This window comes from Periplaneta americana, chromosome 4, assembly GCF_040183065.1.
Source record: "Periplaneta americana isolate PAMFEO1 chromosome 4, P.americana_PAMFEO1_priV1, whole genome shotgun sequence".
In the NCBI taxonomy this organism is placed as follows: Eukaryota; Metazoa; Arthropoda; class Insecta; order Blattodea; family Blattidae; genus Periplaneta; species Periplaneta americana.
In genome coordinates, this window is record NC_091120.1 from 93,794,812 (window position 1) to 93,817,308 (window position 22,497).

The following is a 22,497-nucleotide window of genomic DNA, read 5'->3' on the forward strand; positions in this document are numbered from 1 at the left end:
ATAGAAAATGTTGTCCATCTAAACAATTTTTACTTAGATACGTCATGTTAATCCCTGAGCTTGGGATTAGCGCAACGATGATTTAATTACACGCTAATTAATTGTTGAAGAACTATTGGTAGGCCCGCATTTTCCGTCGTACGTGTGAGTAGCACGAGGCAGACTTGGCTCAACGAGTATGAACGGCATAGGGAGCAGATAGATCCCTGATGCTGTGAAAGGCTCCTACAAATTTTGGCTTCCTCTCTTTCCCGTGCTTTTCCTTTTTTGTATGATGTATATATTTTTCTCTCTGTCTCGTACATTTTATTTTTCTATACCCTTTCACATACAGTTGTGTAGAAAGCGGGCAGGCAGAGTGGGACATTAATCATTGGATTGGCTGGTTGCACTGTGCGTGGTACATCCGGACCGGGATGGATATGTACGCTGAGTCAGGACGGCGCGCGGGCCAACCCTTCTACACCGTCAAAAGCCAGCGCTCATTCTGCCTGCAAGGAAGAGCGTCGTCTGTACAAAACCTGTATTTCAGGAGTTAGTTTGCAATTTATGTCAACACAGAAAAATTATGTCTTAATCTAAAATGTAATTTTTATATTTCGGAAAGCACTTGGAGATAGAAATATGGCATACCCCTAGTGAAAAATGAAATATGAGAAATATTTATTGAATAATAAATAAACTGCTCTCAAATAAAGAATTGCCTCGGGGATCTAGAAATGTCAATCAGACAATACTTTTAAAAATATGTAAAAATAAAACTTACGAACTAGTGAATTTTACATAGTTTTTACACTGCGAAATAAACTACAAAATCATTTTAACAAAATAGGCTTGCAACATATTACATATGCCTATATAATTGACACATATAAATTAACTCTAAAAATATGACTGATGTCGTAAAATTTGCAGAGAGTCCTTTAAAATTTCTGGTACAATTTGGTCACTTTCAAAAGTTGTAACTTTTAATAATATAACTTTATTGACACAAAGTATATGATTATGTCTTGTGACCAGAATATTGTGCGAAATGGTAACATAAAAATTGGATATTTGTTATTCGAAGAGGTTGAAAATTTCAAATACCTTGGAGCAACAGTAACAAATATAAATAACACTCGGGAGGAAATTAAACGCAGAATAAATGTGGGAAATGCCTGTTATTATTCGGTTGAGAAGCTTTTGTCATTAGTCTGCTGTCAAAAAATCTGAAAGTTAGAATTTATAAAGCAGTTATATTACCAGTTGTTCTGTATGGTTGTGAAACTTGGACTCTCACTTTGAGAGAGGAACAGAGAATAAGGGTGTTTCAGAATAAGGTACTTAGGAAAATATTTGGGGCTAAGAGGGATGAAGTTACAGGAGAATGGAGAAAGTTACACAACGCAGAACTGCACGCATTGCTTTCTTCACCTGACATAATTAGGAACATTAAATCCAGACGTTTGAGATGGGCAGGGCATGTAGCACGTATGGACGAATCCAGAAATTCATATAGAGTGTTAGTTGGGAGACCGGAGGAAAAAAGACCTTTGGGGAGGCCGAGACGTAGATGGGAAGATAATATTAAAATGGATTTGAGGGAGGTGGAATATGATGATAGAGACTGGATTAATCTTGCACATGATAGGGACCGATGGCGGGCTTATGTGAGGGCGGCAATGAACTTGCGGTTTCCCTAAAAGCCATTTGTAAGTAAGTAAAAGTGTACTGACAGTAAATTTTGAATCTGAACTTCTATCTCCATATAATAATCCAATGACTTTCCAATTACGTAAAAACTTGTGTGCAAGATATGACAAACAAGGTTCATATAATTTAGTGCCTTATTCCCTTGATCTACCAAGGTATAGCTTATTGCACATCCCGTTCAAAATGGACAGTTTGATGTAATATTACACTGAAACAATGTCATAAACATATATTCAATAAACAAACGATCATTTCAGTGTGTTGGACGTAAAAGTCCTGAGAAATGTTGCTAGAATTTGATAAAAAAAATAAATCAAAAGAGAGAGGATACAAAATAATAACTGAAAAGAGCCATGTTATGGATAATACGGCTTGTAATGGAGAGTGAGCAAAGTCCTAAAGTCACTAATATGGGCCCAATGCCGCTAACCCCAAATTTTTACGTGGGTAAGAAATTTCCGTAATTGCATCCCTCTTACTACTCATCATCATCATCATCATCATCATCATCATCGACAATAATAATTCCCGAGTTAAGCCGTTAAGTCTTTTTCCGGTGTCATGGTTTTCAGTTAAAGAGTTGTGTCCATCGCTTTCTTGACCTGCTCTTACCTATTAGTTTATAATGTAGGCCTAATATTACACGTATTTTTGGTATGCGGTATTGTCATTCTTTCAACATGTTCCTGCCAGTTGTTCCTATATAACTTTATTTTGTCTTGTCTCATATCAAGTTTTCTATAATTATCAATCTTAATTGCTTAACAATCAAAATATACAAAAAGAAAACAAGTTACATAGTATACCTGTTTTAAATATATTTATATAACATTTGTTATGAATTTATTACAAATACGAACTTTGTCGCCCTCTTGGGACATCATTAAGCGGTGCAACAATATCTTCATATTTTAAAATATCAAGTGTAATAACTTATGTTGCATATGTTGTGAAAAATGTGTGCACAAATGCAATGAAGACTGGATATGATACTTTCAATCATGTTAAAATTACTGTGCTATGTGTAACAACCATTGCTTTCTAAAATGTTAAAATCCTTAATGTTGTATCGGTGTGAACACAATTGTTTTACATATATCACAAATAATGGATATTAATGTCTATACGCGCGAAGCTAATCTATCATATTACTGAATGTAAAATCCAGTTATATTCGGATTATATTAAAAAAATTGTTAGGTCTATCCAGATAGGCCTACAATGACTGAATAACAGGAACCCAAAGATCGAACTTAGAAAACAGTGTTTAATTTCGAACATATTAATCCAAAAACAAATCACTAATTTGTTAACAATACACACAGATGAAGAGAGAGAGAGAGAGAATGTGAGTGAGTGAGAGAGAGAGAGAATGTGAGTGAGTGAGAGAGAGAGAATGTGAGTGAGTGAGAGAGAGAGAGGAGGGAAGATGGCTGTGTAGCTCAATTGTTAGAGTAACTGGTTAGGTACTTGTTCAATCTAGGATGATTGCGGGATATTAATTGTTGCAGAAACTTCAAGAACGGGTCCCGGTAATTAATTCAATTTAATTAAATTCAATTTATCAGGGCATTAGAAATACAAGTAACTTAATAGGCTTCATCACGTATGATACATTTGAGAGAGACAAATATAAATCAAATTAATTGAAACAGTAAAAATTAATTAAAACAATGAAAACACGAAATAGGCTAGATTGAAACTATAAAAATTAATTGAAACAATTCACACAATGTATTAATACTATCAAAATGTAAAAAAAATGCATTTATTAGAAAACCAATTCATGCGAATTTTTGTTTAAAAACTCACCAACAGAGTAAAAAAGAAAATAGCCAATAATTATAATATCTAGTTCTAAAGCCTTTGATTGGGAACTTATAATAATGACTGCGAAACTTATTATCCACTCAGCCTCGTGTCAAATTGAGTGCTGATATTTCCCAATGGTAAAAGGTGGTCGGAGCCACGCCACTTCATTCTACTGCCGTGCTATGGATGCATAGAGCTATGCCTCCCATGCATCTTCATGACTCTAAGGCACACACACGCGGCATCCAGAGTCTGTATGACAATCACAGTTTCTGATGTAGAATATTCAAAAGATGACAAAATATACTTATGTTATTTTAAACCATTACTTTTACTAGAAAAAATGGTTAATTTTCATCTTTGTCAGAAAGAACAAGTTTCTGGACGACGCGAAGGTTAAACTCTACATGATATACAGCAACAAGACACAACTGGCAAGGAAGGTGGCGAGAAGTGTTTTCAAATGTACATTTTTAAATTTTAGTAGGTTATTTTACGACGCTTTATCAACATCTTACGTTATTTAGCGTCTGAATGAGATGAAGGTGAAAATGCCGGTGAAATGAGTCCGGGGTCCAGCACCGAAAGTTTACCCAACATTTGCTCATATTGGGCTGAGGGAAAACCCCGGGAAAAACCTCAAGCAGATAACTTGCCCCGACGGGGAATCGAACCCGGGCCACCTGTTTCGCGGCCAGACGCGTTAACCGTTACTTCACACGTGAGGACTTTCAAATGTACATAATTATGTGTATCAATTAAGTGATATAGGCCTAAATATAAACTTATTACAGAAATTGAACAATAAAAAAAACATTAAGTCGATCACAGTAACCGCACCGGTTAAGACACGCAATATTGACTTTGCGGAAGGTTAGGATAGTGAATTCGAATTTCGCCTAAATCATGGTTTTTCGTCGTTGTTAAATGTGAAATTTTTTTTTTCAAGATTCATAGTCCAAAAAATGTAAATTTGAGATATTAAGCATGTGGAGAGCGTATTGTAGTGGCCATGTACTGAATTAGTTGTTAGTGAAAAAAATATATATAGTCCTATGTTATAGGAGTGAAAATTTCCAATGTTTTTCATAAAACAACCATAGTTCAATGACTTTTTTTTGTGAAAACAGCCATTACCCAGTATGATGATAGCTTTTACAAGTATCCCATTTATATCATCTTGAAACATTTATCCATAGACCCTACAATTTTAAACTGTAGTAGGTTGGCAGTACTGGTTATTACGTACGCGGAAAAAGCCACCTCAGAGAAAATACTTTAGCACGTGAATTGTTGTAAATTATTAGTTATGGAATCATCTTTAGGTGCAGAAGTAACCTCATGAAAGAAACGTAAGCAACGAAAAGAGAAGAAACGGGATATAAAGAAATAGAAGATTAAAGGAGAGGCACACTTCAGCAACAACAGTGGTTTTTTTTAAACAACCATTGTCCACAGTTACCTGCATTTACACGTGTATTTCTATGAGGCAATTTAAGATATACTGTAAATGTATTTCAGTTTTCCCAATTTTCTACTACATCTTAAGAAATGGAATGATTAATTTCATATTTGAAGTGTTAATAACATCCATCCCAGATAGTTCTTCGTTTCTCCTGAAAATTTATGTTTTTGGACTACGATTGTTTTCCCAAGAAAAAAAAACTTCCATTTGATGTCATGTGTTGTCTCATGTGACCTCACGTCACGGAGTCCAATCGCTTGTGCTATACAATAATTTGTAGAACAAAGAGATGTAGGACTAAAAATATTAAAACTTATTGAAATCACAGGAGTAACTAAGTTTTAAACCCTCAAAGAACTTGCTAGGTTGAAAGCTAAGCAAATTCTAGCTCTGTCTGTCTTAGTCTATAAAGGTGAAACGTGAAATCTCAAAGAAATAGATGAAATATGACTCACAGCATCAGAAATTAGGTTTATAAGAAAAACAATAGAATACATATTTGTTGGACAATCGTAGAACTGAAAGTTGAACCTACTTAAAGTAACCCTCCATAATTTAGAAATCATCAATTGCAACATGTATAGTATGTAGACAGATTGACTCCCAATAGAATGCCGATACTATTATATTAGTTAATCCTCTATAAAGGCCGTACAAACCTAGACAAACCAAAATACAATTAACTTAGAGAATGTAACAAGCTACTGACAATTAATATTTATCAGCTACAAGATGGTGATGATAATTATAATTATGAACTAATAGATGAGAAAATTGTATTTGATAGGGAGAGACATACAAAGGGATCAAAGTGACAAAAATATGTCCCTAAGAACACCAGCAGGATACAAACACTTGGACAAGATACGAAGTCAAGAAAAGAAACCAGAATTAATTACTGATAGAATAGAAAATATCATTAAAATATAGAAACAATAGGAAAGGACACTTGTTACATGTCTACTACTAAAAATATCGCAATTATACTGGCAAAAAATAGCAAGAAAAACAAGTTAAACCAGAAGTTATTAGAACGAACATTCTCTTCTAGTGGTATACTGTACTAATTTAGTGTAATCTTTCACCTGCTGCCCCTGCTAGGGAACAGAAGTAACAAGCCATTTAAAAAGTTATGTTGAAGATAATGCCATCGTTAGATTGATTTAATCTATTCTAAGATAATTTCCGAAATAGCTACACGTCAAAGTTATGTTAACTCTTTGTGGGAATGTAGTGTGTTTTTAACAGTATTTGTACCTCGCACTTTTGCAGCGTCAAAATGTTTAGCTGCAAAGTAGGGTACATATTGCCCCATCACGCCGCCAGTTGAAAGCCACCGACACGGAGCCAGAAAACGTCTGCTGGCTGCATCCCCTTCTCTGCTGGATCCCCACCACTTCAACACGTTGGATTTATTTTTATTCATTTATTTCTTTACTTAGTAACACTGCTGAGGTAATTCAAAGTAGATGAGATAGTGTGATGGAAATGGATTGTTGTGGAGTGTGGTTGCTAGATAAAACCTGAAAATCGTCACTATTTTTACACAATTAACCGGACTTCGAACCATCATTCCTTTATTAAGAATTTTTCATCAAACTGAAATAATGTATTAATTGAGTGGTCTAGAAGCAAATTTGACAAAGTTCACTTTTTGGGGAAAATGAGAAAGTATGGAGGTAAAATATGTCATCTAGACCTATGTATGAACTCGTTGGGTTTGCATTTTCCGCACAATTCTCCTCAAATTGAAGCGGTGAGATAAATAACTATTCAAGTTCATTTACAGAAGTTTCGAGAGAAATGAAAAAACTTTTTTTATTTCTTACCTAATTATTATTTTATGCACATAATATTTCTGGCTGTTTTACAGATCAAGACAAAATAGTATACTAACTTTTAAAGTCGTAACACTTGTGAAAATATCCAAAATTTAATTTCAAATTTGCAAAAAATGAATGGCCGAAAGTGGACTTGAATGGTTTTTGTTCTCATCGCTTCAATTGAGGATTAGGCTATAATTCGTGTTAGCTGAAATCACGGCAATCTATTGCAGGAATGGCGCTATCACGTGACTTTGAATGTGTCGTCATTTTTGTTCATCTTGATAACGTAATAGTCGTGATGTTCGTAGTTTAATTTGTTATAATTTCAAATATTTACACTAGATTTGGACGTTAAACCACGTCAGAAAAATCATTATGTAGAAAAATGTGCTCAATATTTTAAAACATTAGGCGTAGGCCTACACACAACTATAAATTCTTCTTCCTTTGTAACTCAAGGATAATAGACTATAAGCATAATCCATCTCAAATACTGTCTTTCCAACGTAGGCTAAGTCGACCAACCATACATCGGCCTTTGGTTTGTATTGTAGAGCTTGTTTGGTAAATCTAGAGGAATCCATCTCTTCTATATATTGAAACCATTCTTGTTTAGATATATCTGTACCGAGAGAGGTGGCTCATGCGTTAACCACGGGACTCGCATTCGAGAAGTCCGCGGTTCAAACTCCCGGACCAATCAGACTGTGGTTTAACCGTAATTTTCGACATTTTTTTTAGATAAATGCCGGTTTGGAAATTTAATTTCCACGGTCCATTTCCCTTCTTCCCTGTAGAAAAAGAATTTAGATTTCATATCTTATCATTCATCTTCATCATCTCAGTCCATATTCATATTCAGGTCATGACGCATGCCTTCGTCCGCTTGCGGAGGGACGTCCTCTCCAAAACGTCTCTGGATTCTAAGCCTTTCGCAATATTTCTGCCAAAATTCATTCCTTAAGAGGACTTCCGAGGGCGCTTCGACACCTTAGAAGGGCTGTCGGAATGGATTCTGTGCTCCTTGGTCACTTTGGCAGTATGAACTTAAGGCGAGAGGGGTGAAGGGTCTCATGCGGCCGGTGGGCTGGTACACCTCATTCTCATTCATCCCAAATTCGGGGTACACAATAGGCCACTGTCGAGCCGACGTGCTAAAGGGTAATCCCTAACCTGCCTCTAGTCACTCAATGATATTACTAGATATATGTTTTGCTTTGCAGATTATATATATAAAATTAATTTCTAACATTGTCGTTATGGATATAATCATTTAACGTATAGCTCCTATTTCGTCTTAAACATCTTACCTCTGCAGATTAAATTTTATGTTTTTCTTTGATCTATTCAGAGCCCAATTCTCACTGCCATAAGTTAGAAGTGGCACTGTCATAACCTTATAAAATTTGAGCATGGTAGTCTGTCTTTCCTTGCTTTATTTTTAGAGGTCTGTAAATACATAGTTCCACACATGTGCTGGAATCTTGATAGTTCTATACTCCGAACTACAAATTCTGAATGTATAAAATATCGGTTTGTTTTTGTTGATTGGTACTCTCCTCAGTTTATCTGGACTGCGGGCATTGTACTGAAGCTTATCGCTGTCCGATTCTAAAAATGACAGTGATTTCATACTTTAGTAAGGAGTTTTATGCCACACGGGAAAAACAAATGCTAGACACGTTCTTTATAAGATATTTCACAAACGTTGTATGCAAAAGAAGGCTCCCCAAAAATGAAACCCATGCTCGTAATGTGTCCACTGTGAAATGTCAATGTTAGGAATAGAAGAAACAAACTTGTACCTTGTCAAGCAACATTTTTTTAAATATTACGCTACACATAACGAAACATAGATTGCTATTTGTCATGAAAAATAATACAGCTGCAGAGAGATCTCCAAAAGAAAGAAGGGAAGGAGCTCAAACCAGTCACAAGTATCTCACTAAGAAGAAATAAATGGTAAGCTTCATAACTAAGTTTAAATGTGTTGAAGCTCATTACACAAGATGAGCAACAAACATTAGGTGATATTAACTTCAGATTTAAGCATTAGATAAACGGCAAAAATGTATAACAACAAAATCCAAGATGTTTAGGTTGACAGATTTGCTAAAAGAAAGAAAGAAAGAAAGAAAAAATAATTGGACAGCGGATAAGAAAATTATTGAGAGAGGGGAACATTGTAGAAACTGATTTGATTGTTCAGATGTTTACGTTCTAATTCCATTAATATATTATTAAAATAATACAGTGAACATATATTCGCTTACTGTGATGTTTTAATTGAGTAATTTCACATAATTTAATTGCAATTGTATCGATCTCCACTGAATGTTGGATACAAACGTGAAAATCTCCGGTTGTTATTTGCAAACTTGGCAATCTCCAATTTCCCTCATCTCAGTACTCAAAGTTCATTATAGATCCTAGATTATGCATGTTTTCTAAGTGATACAGGAAAAAAAATATTGTTAAATGATCTTCTTTATTTACTGAGTTCTAAGAAATTCGTCTCTCTTGTAAAATTGACTCGAATACGAGGAACAAACGTTATTTTGTATTATTATTTATATTAAATTTTCTTCGTTTATATATTGGCGTTATCGTAAGCTGCAAAAATTCACTTCTTATCAACTTTATGTATTAATTCTCATAACTTACCCTCCTCTGCATGAAGAGACCGCAAGTAAACTTTTCATCTGAAACGAAGAACACAAATATTATCTTCAACTTTCAAATATTAAAACAGGTAGGCCTATTGTTTACTAAAAGAATAAATAGATAAGATGCAGCTCTTGTAGAAACTATTAGATTAGTGGATTTACATAGTAGGATTATGTTTCTGTTGCTTATTTTAATTTATGAAAAACTTAACTTACTAGCACCTTCAATATCGAAATAAGAGTTTTCAGATTAAGCTACACAAAATTTTAACAAAGTATTTAATGACGTTTTTAAATAATTAAATAATATATTTTATTGGTTTGTAATGAGGTGCAAATGAAGCAGTGATGGAGTGAGAAGTACAGGATATCGTTAGACCTCGGTGAAAACGTGCCTCACAGATGTAATACTCTGTCCACCAAAAATCCAAAGCTAGGAAGAGGCATTTGAATTCATCTTCAACGGTTAAATTCAACGGTTGCCACAGACTCACAAACGTCAACCAAACCACACAGAAAAATATTCTACAATATTAACAATTAGTCTATGTCATGATATTACACTCTGGTCGATACAAGGTCTAAAGTATTAGCGAAGTAGCGCATTGATTACGTATACATGAAGCCCGTGGTTTGATCCTTCAGATTGGTCATGCTGAGTATTTTGCGTTTTTATCTGTTCGTTGAGTCAAATTGTTAAATAATTTGCCGCAGGAGTTTATGACAACATGTAGCAAAAACAGTGTTTTCTTAATTTTATTCTTTCCATTAACCAGATATCTCAGTAAATGCTGCAATTAAAATAAGTAATATAATAAGTATAATACAATAAGTAATAAGCATAATAGGCCTAAGTAATATAAATTGATAAATCAATAGACCAAATAACTAATTAATTATCAGCGAAATGAAAAGTCTAGAAGTTATTTGAATAAATATTGAAAAATAGACAAGATGATGATCTAATAGAGTAGGCCTAATACGATCTGTTTGCTTTGGTAATACTAGTGTTCGCCGCTTTCACTCTAGGACAGTGTACACATTTCCCATCCAAGTAATGTGTGCCTGTCTAGAGTTGATCTAAAGATATCTCTTCTCTAATACAGGACTGGGAAATTTTAATCGGTATCCGTTGAGAACATAAAACAAAATGATGAAAAAAAATCTTAACACTAATTTTTCAAGATTATACGAATAGCAAATCTATTTGCGGGAGTTGAGAAGAGTTTATAAGGCTCCAATTACATAACTTTATATTATCTCCGTGGATTTTTTTTTAGTTGTAAATAATAATGACATCTGCCTGAATTTTCATTTGGCGATATTTTATTTCAAGGTCTTAATATCTGATTAATTCAGTTCTTCTAACATCAGGAAGACATAACCAACTACTAACTGACAAGCAAACGTTCTCTTGGGGGCAGATAAAGTTTTTTTTTTCTTCCATCGTGTTAAGAATGTCGAAACGAGTGTTTATACAAATTTTGGCCACTAGAGCGCAATTACGAGGACCTCCCACAAAGTAAGTTTCTATAGGGCAGTTTACAGAAAGAAAACACAATTTCATGGAAAGATTTATTGAAACAGATATACAATTGTTGAGCTATTTTTCAAAATATTCCCCACCAAATTTGAGACATTTTTCATACCGTGGGATCAACAGAAAGGTGTCGACAGCTGTCGCACACTGGTTCCGATCCCGGGCGGCAGACTTATACTACACAGGGATACAAACGTTGATCTCATGGTATGACAAATGTCTCATTTCCGGTGGAGAATATGTTGAAAAATAGTTCAACAATATCTACATCAGTTTCAATAAATCTTTCCATGAAAATGTGTTATCTTTCTGCAAACGGCCCCAGAGAAACTTACTTTCTGGGGGAGGGGGGATACTCGTAATTGCGCTCGAGTGGCCAAAATTTGTACAGGGACATTATTTTATTTTACTTCAATTTTTATTGTACCTGAGTTTTTGACTGTACTTCACTCCCACTCCTTCTACTAAGGAAGTTCCAACTCCACACAGAACCAAGACCGCAGATAGTAAGCAGTATTGAGTTACTGAGTATAGTACGTTCCAGAAATATGTTCGCGTTTTCCAGTGACGAAAGAGCTTTCAATATTGAATCATATTTTCGCACAGGTACTGTCCGTTTGCCTACGTCGCATCCCGATTTCCCCCACCTGCTTCTGCTCGCCCCTCTGTAATAGCTGGGCTGTCTTAGCTCTTTTCTGAAAACATTAATTCCTCTTAGGAATTGGAAGTTTACGTAATATTATACAGCTGTTTAATTTAACTTAAATAAAAGGGCCTCGTTAAGTAATTAACTGTCACGTGATTTTCTCCCTTTCTACAATCCTGCGGCGTAACCACTTGGACGGACAGTAGATAGCATGTCTGAGTAATTTTATATTTTCGGGTCGGGCAGAAGTGAAGATTGAATTTACAGTACGTCGAGTAGGTACAGAATTATTTCAACATGAATTACTAGTACGAAGGATGAAACTGGCAATTGGAATTAGATGCAATAGTCTATAGTGCGATAATATGCACAAAAGAACTGAAGCCTGTATCGAAATGAACGGCCACCATTTTAAAAATTGTGTTTAAATATTCATATTATGATTATTTTTCAATTTAACTTCTTTCTCTATATTGTACGCTAATGTGCTGTAGACAGTATAATGTACACTGCATAATGAATACGTTCGCATGGATAACTCACTCCGTGAGTAAAAACACTTATTCTTAATACAGTACTGTACTTTGATTAAAGAAAAACCTAATGAAAATTATCAAACTCAAAATCGCGATATTTCCTAGTTTACGTAAATGGATGAACTACTTTTCTTCCTTCCTATACCTAGTAGAGTGATTTGTGTTTTACGCCAGTATCATCGAACTCCAGTCTTGGAGGGGGGAGCAAGCGGTGTTTCCGGTTCTCTAAAGGTATAGACAGATTAATATTAAAAATGTTAGTAAAAATAAAATGATGTCCCTGTATAAACACTTGTTTTGACATTATTAACATGATGGAAGAAAACAATAAGTTTTTTATCTGGCCCCATGAGAATGTTTGCTTGTGAGACATTAAGGCATTGCTCTCCCATTCTATTAAGCTTAATGATTATTTGAGTAGATATTATATACATAAATTATCACAATATTCACAAAAAAAAGAAATAAAAGCAATGAATTGTAATAATAATTTAAAAATTCTCGGAAATTGTACAAAGAAGAAGCAAAAAGGGATTTATTAGCGAGTGACAGACTGATCGAACCTTCTTTCTTTTGAGACAAGCAGGATGCAAGTTAACTCAGAAACACATACTGCACGTCTTGTTGCCGTTGATGGTCTAGTGGTGACTATGTTAGCCACTGTATACGCTTCAAATCCGATAGAGGGTGTTGAGTTTTTAAGGGTAGTAGAAACCCTTAGCATGACTTACATGGAAGGAAAGCAACACTGGAGGTCGTATGTAATAGATTTACAACACTAAAAACCCTGTCCTCGAATGAAAAGGCTCCAGGCAATATTTACGAGTCATTTCTCGCCAACATCAAATTTAGAAGTAGCACAATGGTCTATATCAATGACCTTAGGTTTGTCTCACCCTCCATTTGCAAGCATACCTGTAGGTTTAATGCTTTGCAATTTATTCCAGAAGGGAAATTTTGATTTCGCTTTAGGTATATTTATTTATTTATTAAACTCTACATACTTCTACTCTTAAATTTATATTCTTATTATGTTTGTGAAGTTCGTGTGAACTTTCATAAGTTTAGTACTACAGTCGAGAAAGGTTTTAAAACAAAGTTTTGTATCAGCGAAAGAAAAGTTCCTACATTTCTCGAAATACTATCAAATATGTAAATATTCCTTGAAGAGCTATATCAACTCCTCCCACTGTCAGCTTCCGTACATTGAAAAATAAAATATAGAGATTTGAGTCCAAGTCACCAGAAGAAAAAAGTTTTTTTTTTATTATTTGGGAAGTCTCCTTGCATATTATGTTGTACTTGTAGGAAGGAAGAAAGCCATATATATTTCAAAGCAACAAGACTGGCGAAGCATTGAATGAACGTGACGGTATAAAAGAACTTGGGGATTTATCTCTGACCACAGAATTTGTTGTAGTCCTTGTTGTCTAATCCCTGTCAAAACACAGGACACACTGTCTAGAAAAACTATATTCAATTTGGCGAAGAAAGTGAAATGTAACAACAACACGCAATCTCCGGAGGGAAATGGTGATTATATATTCCATCAAGGAAGGTACCTGTACAAGAAATACTTGAGATATCCAGCAATAATTTTTGCCCTTTTATTAGAGTTTCTAATCATTCCAAGCAATTCCACCAGTGTAATCTACCATCTTCGTCATCACTATCCACACACTACCATTATCATCATCATCATTAACTGCACGCACACCACCAACACCACCACATCACCACCATTATTACTACCACCACAAAAACAACTATTTCACTTCCACTTAGCGCTTTAAGCAATTTACAACTTTCATCATCGTTGCCAGCGTTTCTTTGTATTCCATATCCCACCATACACATAATTTTAATGAAATCATTAAGATTTTGAAGAGCATTTCTCTAACTAGGCTACCTGTTTTAATTGATACAAAATTAAAAATATTTTCATTATTCAAACGCCTCCATACAGTACTGATAAATTTCTCTAATTATTATTTAATTTCTTTTCCTGTGCTGACCTACTATTTTACATTCATAAAAAATTCCAATGTTAATCACTACATCTTAATACGCTATTCCTGCAGGGGAATCATATTTCTCTGTAATATAATAAAAACTGCCATCCTATCCTAGTTTTCTCTTTATTTCGACTTTGAAGTAAGAAAGATATAAGGAAACAGATAAAAGTCACAGGAAAGACTTGGCTACTCCAAAATGTTATATAAGTTAAGTATTTGACGGAATGCAAATACCATAACATCTTGAAAGTATTTTAGGTGAAATTAGAAACAAGTAACGTAACAATATACTGAAAGACGATGAGAATCTTACTGCTTCACTTTTAGTAGTACGATGACATTATCGGAATTGGTATTAGGCAGTCGAGGATTGCCGTGTCAAATAGGAATGTTGTCAGCCTCGTTATAGTTCGCAACGTCCCATATATTCCCGCACTAAACTTTATAAAGATGGAGCTGTGTCTAATGTGTGCAGGGAGTATTAGGTCATAGGAAGAATGTTGCGGAGCAATAGCTATAACTAGATTAGCTGCGATGAGGAAACTTCCGCAACAATGGCGATTCAGTAGCCAGAAAATAGAAGCACAAATACGTTATATTACTGTTTCCTGCACTAAATTACAATGTTACATTAGGATTCACTGGCCAGTTCAAATCTTCTATTCGCTGTCCTATACAGTGTTCACCAGAAGTTTGAAATCACGTGCTTACTTACTTACAAATGGCTTTTAAGGAACCCGAAGGTTCATTGCCGCCCTCACATAAGCCCGCCAGCGGTCCCTATCCTGTGCAAGATTAATCCAGTCTCTATCAACATACCCCACCTCCCTCAAATCCATTTTAATATTATCCTCCCATCTACGTCTCGGCCTCCCTAGAGGTCTTTTTCCCTCCGGTCTCCCAACTAACACTCTATATGCATTTCTGGATTCGCCCATACGTGCTACATGCCCTGCCCATCTCAAACGTCTGGATTTAATGTTCCTAATTATGTCAGATGAAGAATACAATGCGTGCAGTTCTGTGTTGTGTAACTTTCTCCATTCTCCTGTAACTTCATCCCGCTTAGCCCCAAATATTTTCCTAAGCACCTTATTCTCAAACACCCTGAACCTATGTTCCTCTCTCAGAGTGATTGAAATCACGTAGGCCTACATATTATTATGAGTGTTCAGAAAACTGAATTTCTGGTCTTAAATTTCTACTGAAAGATTCCTGGACATGGACGAGTAGGATAACCGAAAATAATATATTGGAAAATAAGAAAAAAACTTTATAAAACTGTTATGGTTGTAAGCAGGCTTCGGTTCTGGGCACAGAAACGCATGAAGTTCAGAACGCACGGCCGATAGTGTTGTGTTGATCGAGTGGAGTGGGAGATGGAGCGCGTCGGTACTTCGTGTCTCAACATGTAAACAGTCCGTCACAGTACGGCACAAAATATAATTCACCCTGTACAGATGTAGTATATACAGTACATTCTTAGTGTAATGTATTAACATGAGTTGTAACCTTCAATCAGGTGTCCCTACGCCGAAGTCTACACGTACCGCAGCCAAGCAGCAATACACACAACAGTAATGCACATTACGGACCCACCTGTGCTGTTGCAGTCACCCCTCCACACGAGTCATGACGTCATTTATACTCCGTGTACTCTAAACCTCATACTGGTTACTCTGTGGCCCTAGGCCGAAGCCTGGTTATAAGATTACTTTATAGGCCTAACAGCCTATTTTTTGTTGGTTATTTAACGACGCTGTATCAACTACTAGGTTACTTAGCGTCGGTGAGATTGGTGATAGCGAAATGGTATTTGGCGAGATGAGACTGAGGATTCGCCATAGATTACCTGGCATTCACATTACGGTTGGGAAAACCTCGGAAAAACCCAATCAGGTAATCAGCTCAAGCGGGGATCGAACCCATCCCCGAGTTCAACTTCAGATCGGCAGGCAAGCGCCTTAACCGACTGAGCCACGCCGGTGGCTTTTTTTTTTTTAATGCGACGTAAGAAGAGAAAATAATCGCAATGCTGTAAAATAAAAACTATTTCCAGATTTTCGCCGAAAATACAGAAGAGACTACAAATATGAACGAAAGAAATCCATTACATAACCAGTAGATAGTTCGTGCAGAATGGCGTTTCACTTAGAAAGAATCGTTTTCAGTAGGACAGTTGATAGGCCTAGTGATTATCAAATACAAGGTGAACCGTAAGTGATGTCATTATTTTTAGGGGGTTGTTCTATGAGATGTTCCAAACAAAAATGCTTAATACAATTTTCCTCGTTTTTGCTTTCTTTTCGAGATAAAAATTATTTTATATGAAATATTTCATAGCGTGTTTTGGGAAAACTATTGATTTTATTCCCGATATGCCGAGTAAATTTAAGAGAGCAGTGTCTTATGATAATAAATGATTGAAATAATTTTATTTTTGTCCTTTAAATGTGCAGAAATTTGATCCGAACAAATGTAACATTTTAAAATTCCCCTGCAGAACGAAAAGTTACATTTGTTCCGATCACATTTAAAGGAAAAACTAAAATTCTTTCAATAACTTATCATAATACACTGCTCTTCTTAAATTGACTCAATATTCAGAACTGAATCAATGGCTTTCCCAAAACACGCTATGAAATGTTCATATAAAATAATTTTTATCTCGAAAAGGAAGCAAAAACGAGCAAAATTGTATTAAATTTTTTTGTTCCAAGTAGCTCAAAGAATAACCTCCTGAAATTAATGGCATTATTTACGGTTCATTCTGTATAAGCTATATTTAATTTTATTTGTATTTAGTTTTCAGATTTTTTTTTAACTAGTGGCGTGTACTTGACTTACATCATTTACCCATATGAAGACAGTTATGTAGACCAATTTACCGACAGAGTCATTGTCCAGGGTGCACCATAGGAGGCTGGTCTACGCTGAACCCGCGATGAGATGAGGTGATTATGGAGTTTTATTGGTATGCCACAGGGGAACCGGAGTTCTCTGAGAAAACCTCTGTGTTACCTGAACCACGGGCTTGCCCAACACAAGAAATCCAGCGCTCTAGCCACTAGATCACCATGGCGGCAGTTTTCAGATGTTAACATTGTAAAATGGACAGGATAACAACATTCAGTCATATAGGGCTATGTAGGCCCTATAGCCTATATAAATGTGAAAGTAGCATTTCCTTATTACGGGCCATAAAGGACCGCAATGAAGTAGGAGGTAAGGACTCCCACTTTTTCTAGACAATCAGATTGTAGGTCCTATGTGCTTGACGCCTTTATCCTCAAGTAAATATCCCTAGTATTCATTTTCGTTAGAGAGTAAGTAAATCCAAGGACAGTAATTCGGCCGGAAAGATTAGATCAACGTAGAAACATTCATGACTCCATTGAGAATCGAACCCGCGACCTTTCGGCTTGTCGCAATCCTTAATCGTGACTCTACCGTGCGCATTCATGTGTGTATAGTGGTGGACTTATAACTTATATTAGGCCTATTTTTATTACATAAAATAAAGTTAAAAGTTGACATTCGTTTGACATCAATGACTCGTACAGATGCTGAAAAATTATATGTTATGCAGGCTTAAATTCATCTTCGTCAAGTTTTTATAACTTGTCAGTTTGTAAAATATTCGGATGCCCAGTGACATGCGAGGTAGCGAATGCTCGATGAGGGGTGCAAACTTGTTTATTGGAGAACAGGAAATCTCGTTACGGGACGTCGTGGCCATGCGAGTGTCCGGATTGTACTCACCCTTCTCTACTGTTTACGAAGTGTAACTAAACGAATGTATTAACTGGGAACGGGGAAGTTGGGACGCGAGCCAAGGGGAAGGTCTAAGATTTCCTCTTCACCTAAGTGGAAAAACTACGTACTATAGGCCTATGCGAGAAGCATGCTTGCACTTTGCCCTACATCGAGGAACCTGTTTCTACAAGTAGGGATAATAATAATAATAATAATAATAATAATAATAATAATAATAATAATAATAATAATAAATCTGAACGAAGGCGGGGGGGGGGGGAGAGCAACGGTGAATAGTTCAATGGTTGAGCTGTTTGGACTTTTTCCATTGCTAATTTTAAAAAATTGTAGCACAACATTTCGAAGAGTGGATCTCTGTTCGTTGTCAGGTGAAAACCTACTGTGGGGAACGTTACAAACAGCTAGCCTGTCTGACTGATCGACGACTGTCAGGTCGGTGCGAAATATAAAGACGGAACACACGATGTCATAAACTGTTGTAACATGAGTTATAGAGAATGAAAAGAAGAATAAAAAGAAATATTTTCTCATATTGGATTGAGGGAAAACCTCGGAAAAAACCTCAACCAGGTAGGAACATGCTCTGACTGAAAGAATGGCCTCAATGGGCTACACACGCTCAGTTTTCGAAGGTCTGCATAGGTCGATTTCTGTCTGCACCAGAATTCAACCCGGTCAGGCGAAGGATCTCCTGCGGCCTGTACAGTTGAACTGTACAGTTGTACGCTTTACCTGCACAGGCTTGGACTGTTCAGGTTAACCGTACAGCCAGTCTGAGCATATTATATAAGGCCCTTCAGGGATCTCATTTTCACTCAATTTCAGTATATAATTTAAGACTTTCTTCAGCTTCTACCAGAATAACAGAAATTAGTACTACGTGTGTATTTTCTTAGAGGTAGGCCTAAAGGTTTCGGCAATTAAGGCTGGCATCCCTGCTGCTACTAATGACATTGCACTTCCAAGGCCTATAGTAGGGATAAATTTCGTCGCTTTTCCGAAATACTGTTTTAACTAAAAACACGAAAATTGAGATTTTCATGTCGATTGGTCCAAAAGAATTCAAATTTTTTTGTGCAATAGTGCTGTATCTCGAAGTTATACCAATTGCCGCTAGACGGCAGATGCATCGCTATTAATGTGGGAAAATTAAAATACACTCTCGTGTGCAAAACAGGTTTTTTGCGTTGCAACAGTATTCCGGAAAAGCGATGATTTATTTACTTACATGTAGGCCTACTTGACTAAGACTTTCATGGTGTTGAACACGGTTCGAGTTTTTGACGTTGAAATATGTCTTTCTCCTCACTAGTTATGAGGGGGAAGGGACAATAACATAGGAATTGACTATTACATAAAAAATGCAACCCCCTTCCTTGCTCTCCTTGTCACCCACTTGTTCTCGTTACATTTTCATTGTTTTATCTTGTGTTCACCTTGTTCTCCTCCTATTCCCATTGTTCTCTTCCTTGTGTTTCCCTTATTATTCTTATGTTCTCTTTGCCTTCGCCTTGCCCGCCATGGCTTCGCGCCTTATTCTCCTTGTCTTCGCCTTGTTCTTATCTTCTCCTTGTCTTCGCTTTGTTCTTATCTTCTCCTTGTTCTCCTTGTCTTCGCCATGTTCTCCTTGTCTTCGCCTTGTTCTTATCTTCTCCTTGTTCTCCTTGTTCTCCTTGTCTTCGCCTTGTTATCTTCTCCTTGTTCTCCTTATCTTCGCATTGTCCTCCTTGCTTTCGCATTGTCCTCCTCGCCTTCGCATTGTCCTCCTCGCCTTCGTCTTGTTCTCCTTGCTTTCGCATTTTCCTTCTTGCCTTCGCATTGTTCTCCTTCCCTTCGCATTGTTCTCCTTGCCTTCGCATTGTCCCCCTTGCCTTCGCATTGTCCTCATCGCCTTCGCATTGTTCTCCTTGTCTTCGCATTGTTCTCCTTGTCTTCGCATTGTTCTCCTTGCCTCCCCCTTGTCTTAGCATTGTTCTCTTTGTCTTCGCATTGTTCTCTTTCTCTTCGCATTGTTCTCTTTGTCTTCGCATTGTTCTCTTTGTCTTCGCATTGTTCTCTTTGTCTTCGCATTGTTATCCTTATCTTCGCCTTGTCCTCCTCGTCTTCGCCTTGTTTTCCTTGTCTTCGCATTGTTCTCTTTGCCTTCGTCTTGTCCTCCTTGTCTTCGCATTGTTTTCGTTGTCTTCGCACTGTTCTCTTTGCTTTTGCCTTGTCCTCCTTGTCTTCGCATTGTTCTTGTCTTCACTTTATTCTCCTTGCCTTCGCCTTGTCCTCCTCCTCTTCGCCTTGTTTTCATCGTCTTTCCCTCGTTTTCCCTGTCTTCCCCATGTTCTCCTATTTTCGCCTTGTTTTCTTTGTCTTCGCATTGTTCTCTTTGCCTTCGTCTTGTCCTCATTGTCTTCGCATTGTTCTCCTTGTCTTCGCATTGTTCTCCTAGCCTTCGCCTTGTCCTCCTCGTCTTCGCCTTGTTTTCATTGCTTTCGTCTTGTTTTTCTCGTCTTCCCCTTATTCTCATTGTCTCCTCCCTGTTCTCCTTGTCTTTGCATCGTCCTTGCATTCTCATTGCTTCATTTCTCACACCACCCACAAGCGGTTCTATGTAAGATTATGCAGCATAGTAAAGCTATGCACCTGTCGACAAGTGATCGCACCCACACATAGATGTGCGTTAAGATATGCGTCTTAGTAAAGCTATACACCTGTATATTTTTCGATTTTTCTTTAACCTTAAAAGATTTGACGTATTGGAACTAGGTACCAACTCCTTTATTTTTAGTCAGTTATTTAACGACGCTGTATCAACTACTGGGTTATTTAGTGCCGATGGAACAGGCGATAGAGGGATGGTGTTTGGCGAGATGATGCCGGGGACTCGTCATAGGTTACGTGACATTCGCCTTACAGTTGGCGAAAACCTCTGAAAGAACCCAACCAGGTAATCAACCCAACGGGAATCGAACCCGCATCTGATCGCAGCTCCGAATCAGCAGGCAAACGCACTATGGTCTGAGCTACTCTAGTGGTTCAACTCCATTAACTTATTAGAGAAGACAAGGAAAGGATAGACCTAACCCATCTGTTCGCTCCGTTAGGCTATCTGGAGTTATTCTGTAGGACTATGATGAATCTCTTCTTACCTACCGAAATCAAGAACCTGTTCGATTGAATTTGTGGTTTGAAATGACAGGCCTACTGCAAACACAGGTGACTGAATCAGTCCTGAAGAGTAAATAGCTTTCAGTAATCTACAGATGGACCCTCGTGCCTCAGTCCTTGACAGAGTCAGGTCCCGTTTCGTGGACAAGCAGCCTGATAATCCGAGGGACCCGGAGCCTCAAGCCCTTCTTGATCAGCCGACGCTGTCAGGTGAGTCGTGCTGCCTCAGCCCCTGATAGAACTAGGTCCCATCCGTATACGAGTAGCCTGATAAACCCCAGGGACCCGGAGCCTCAAGCCCTTCTTGATCAGCCGACGCTGTCAGGTGAGTCGTGCTGCCTCAGCCCCTGATAGAACCAGGCCCCATCCGTATACGAGTAGCCTGATTAACCCCAGGGACCCGGAGCCCCAAGCCCTTCGCATATCAGTATCGGAAGCTCGTACTACTCCTAGACTTCATCCCAGCCTATTTTTACTATTGCAGATGATAGATGAAATCAGAGGGAGGTGGAATGATAGAGGAAAACGGGAGTAACCCAAGAAAAACCCTCTGCAACGTCTGCTTTGTCCATCACAAGTTCCATCACTATCGAACCCGCGCTGTCTGGATAGAGCGCTTGAGCCACAGATGTATTGACGTGCTTCAATGTGTTCACTCGTGTAGTTACCAATGGCTCAATAAGGAAGAATATCCCTGTAATGGGCCATAGTGCCCCCTTCTGAAATTCTATTTCCTTTCGGAGGAAGTAGCTAAATGAATCGAAAAAGGCAGGGAAATATTATTTCCAAAATAAATGGGAAGAACAATATCTATTTTTGTGAGGAAGGAGACAACATTAGACGTTTGCTGTGCCAAAAAGTGTTACTGGCTTACTAAATGTGCAGCGGCATCGTGCTCATAGCTAGGCCTATACTAAATGTAAGAATTAATTAAAATTCAATTGTCTAATTTTTTCTTAAACATGCATTACTTTTATTTTAATTACAAAGCATCTATACATGTCTACTGTTTTATAATTTCAACATAAAATTAATTATTACGATAATACAAGTTACTATATTTACAGACCTTATCTCTCACCATTTTCTGATCGTGTTAAACAACTAGTAGGACTAAAAACAAGTTTTATGGAAAAGATAAATTAAAAATACCAATAATAAACCACATAGTCTACAACAGCGGAGCCGGAATTCATTAGGAAAAGGTAGCTATGAAGTTGCGTGGGAAATTTCTAAAGCAAAAAACCGTAAAGACAAGGATAATTTGTTAAAAAGTGCCTCATTAAAGTAGCATGACGTGTATATCTTCGAGAAAATAGGCCCTATGAGTTTTTGAAAAGATCACCATCATTATGATAAGCGA

At 37.0% G+C, this 22,497-nt stretch overlaps 2 long non-coding RNA genes across 3 annotated transcripts in view; one reads left to right on the forward strand and one right to left on the reverse strand.

Moving 5' to 3' along the window:
* Window positions 1-22,497, reverse strand: part of LOC138698055 (uncharacterized) — a 347,446-nt gene that overhangs the window by 293,864 nt on the left and 31,085 nt on the right. The window contains exon 2 of the long non-coding RNA XR_011331673.1: window positions 9,463-9,500. This is a non-coding gene — a long non-coding RNA (uncharacterized lncRNA). The remainder of the gene's footprint in view (window positions 1-9,462; window positions 9,501-22,497) is intronic.
* The window catches only part of LOC138698054 (uncharacterized), a 271,336-nt gene that overhangs the window by 20,322 nt on the left and 228,517 nt on the right, over window positions 1-22,497 (forward strand). The gene's annotated exons all lie outside the window — the stretch shown is intronic.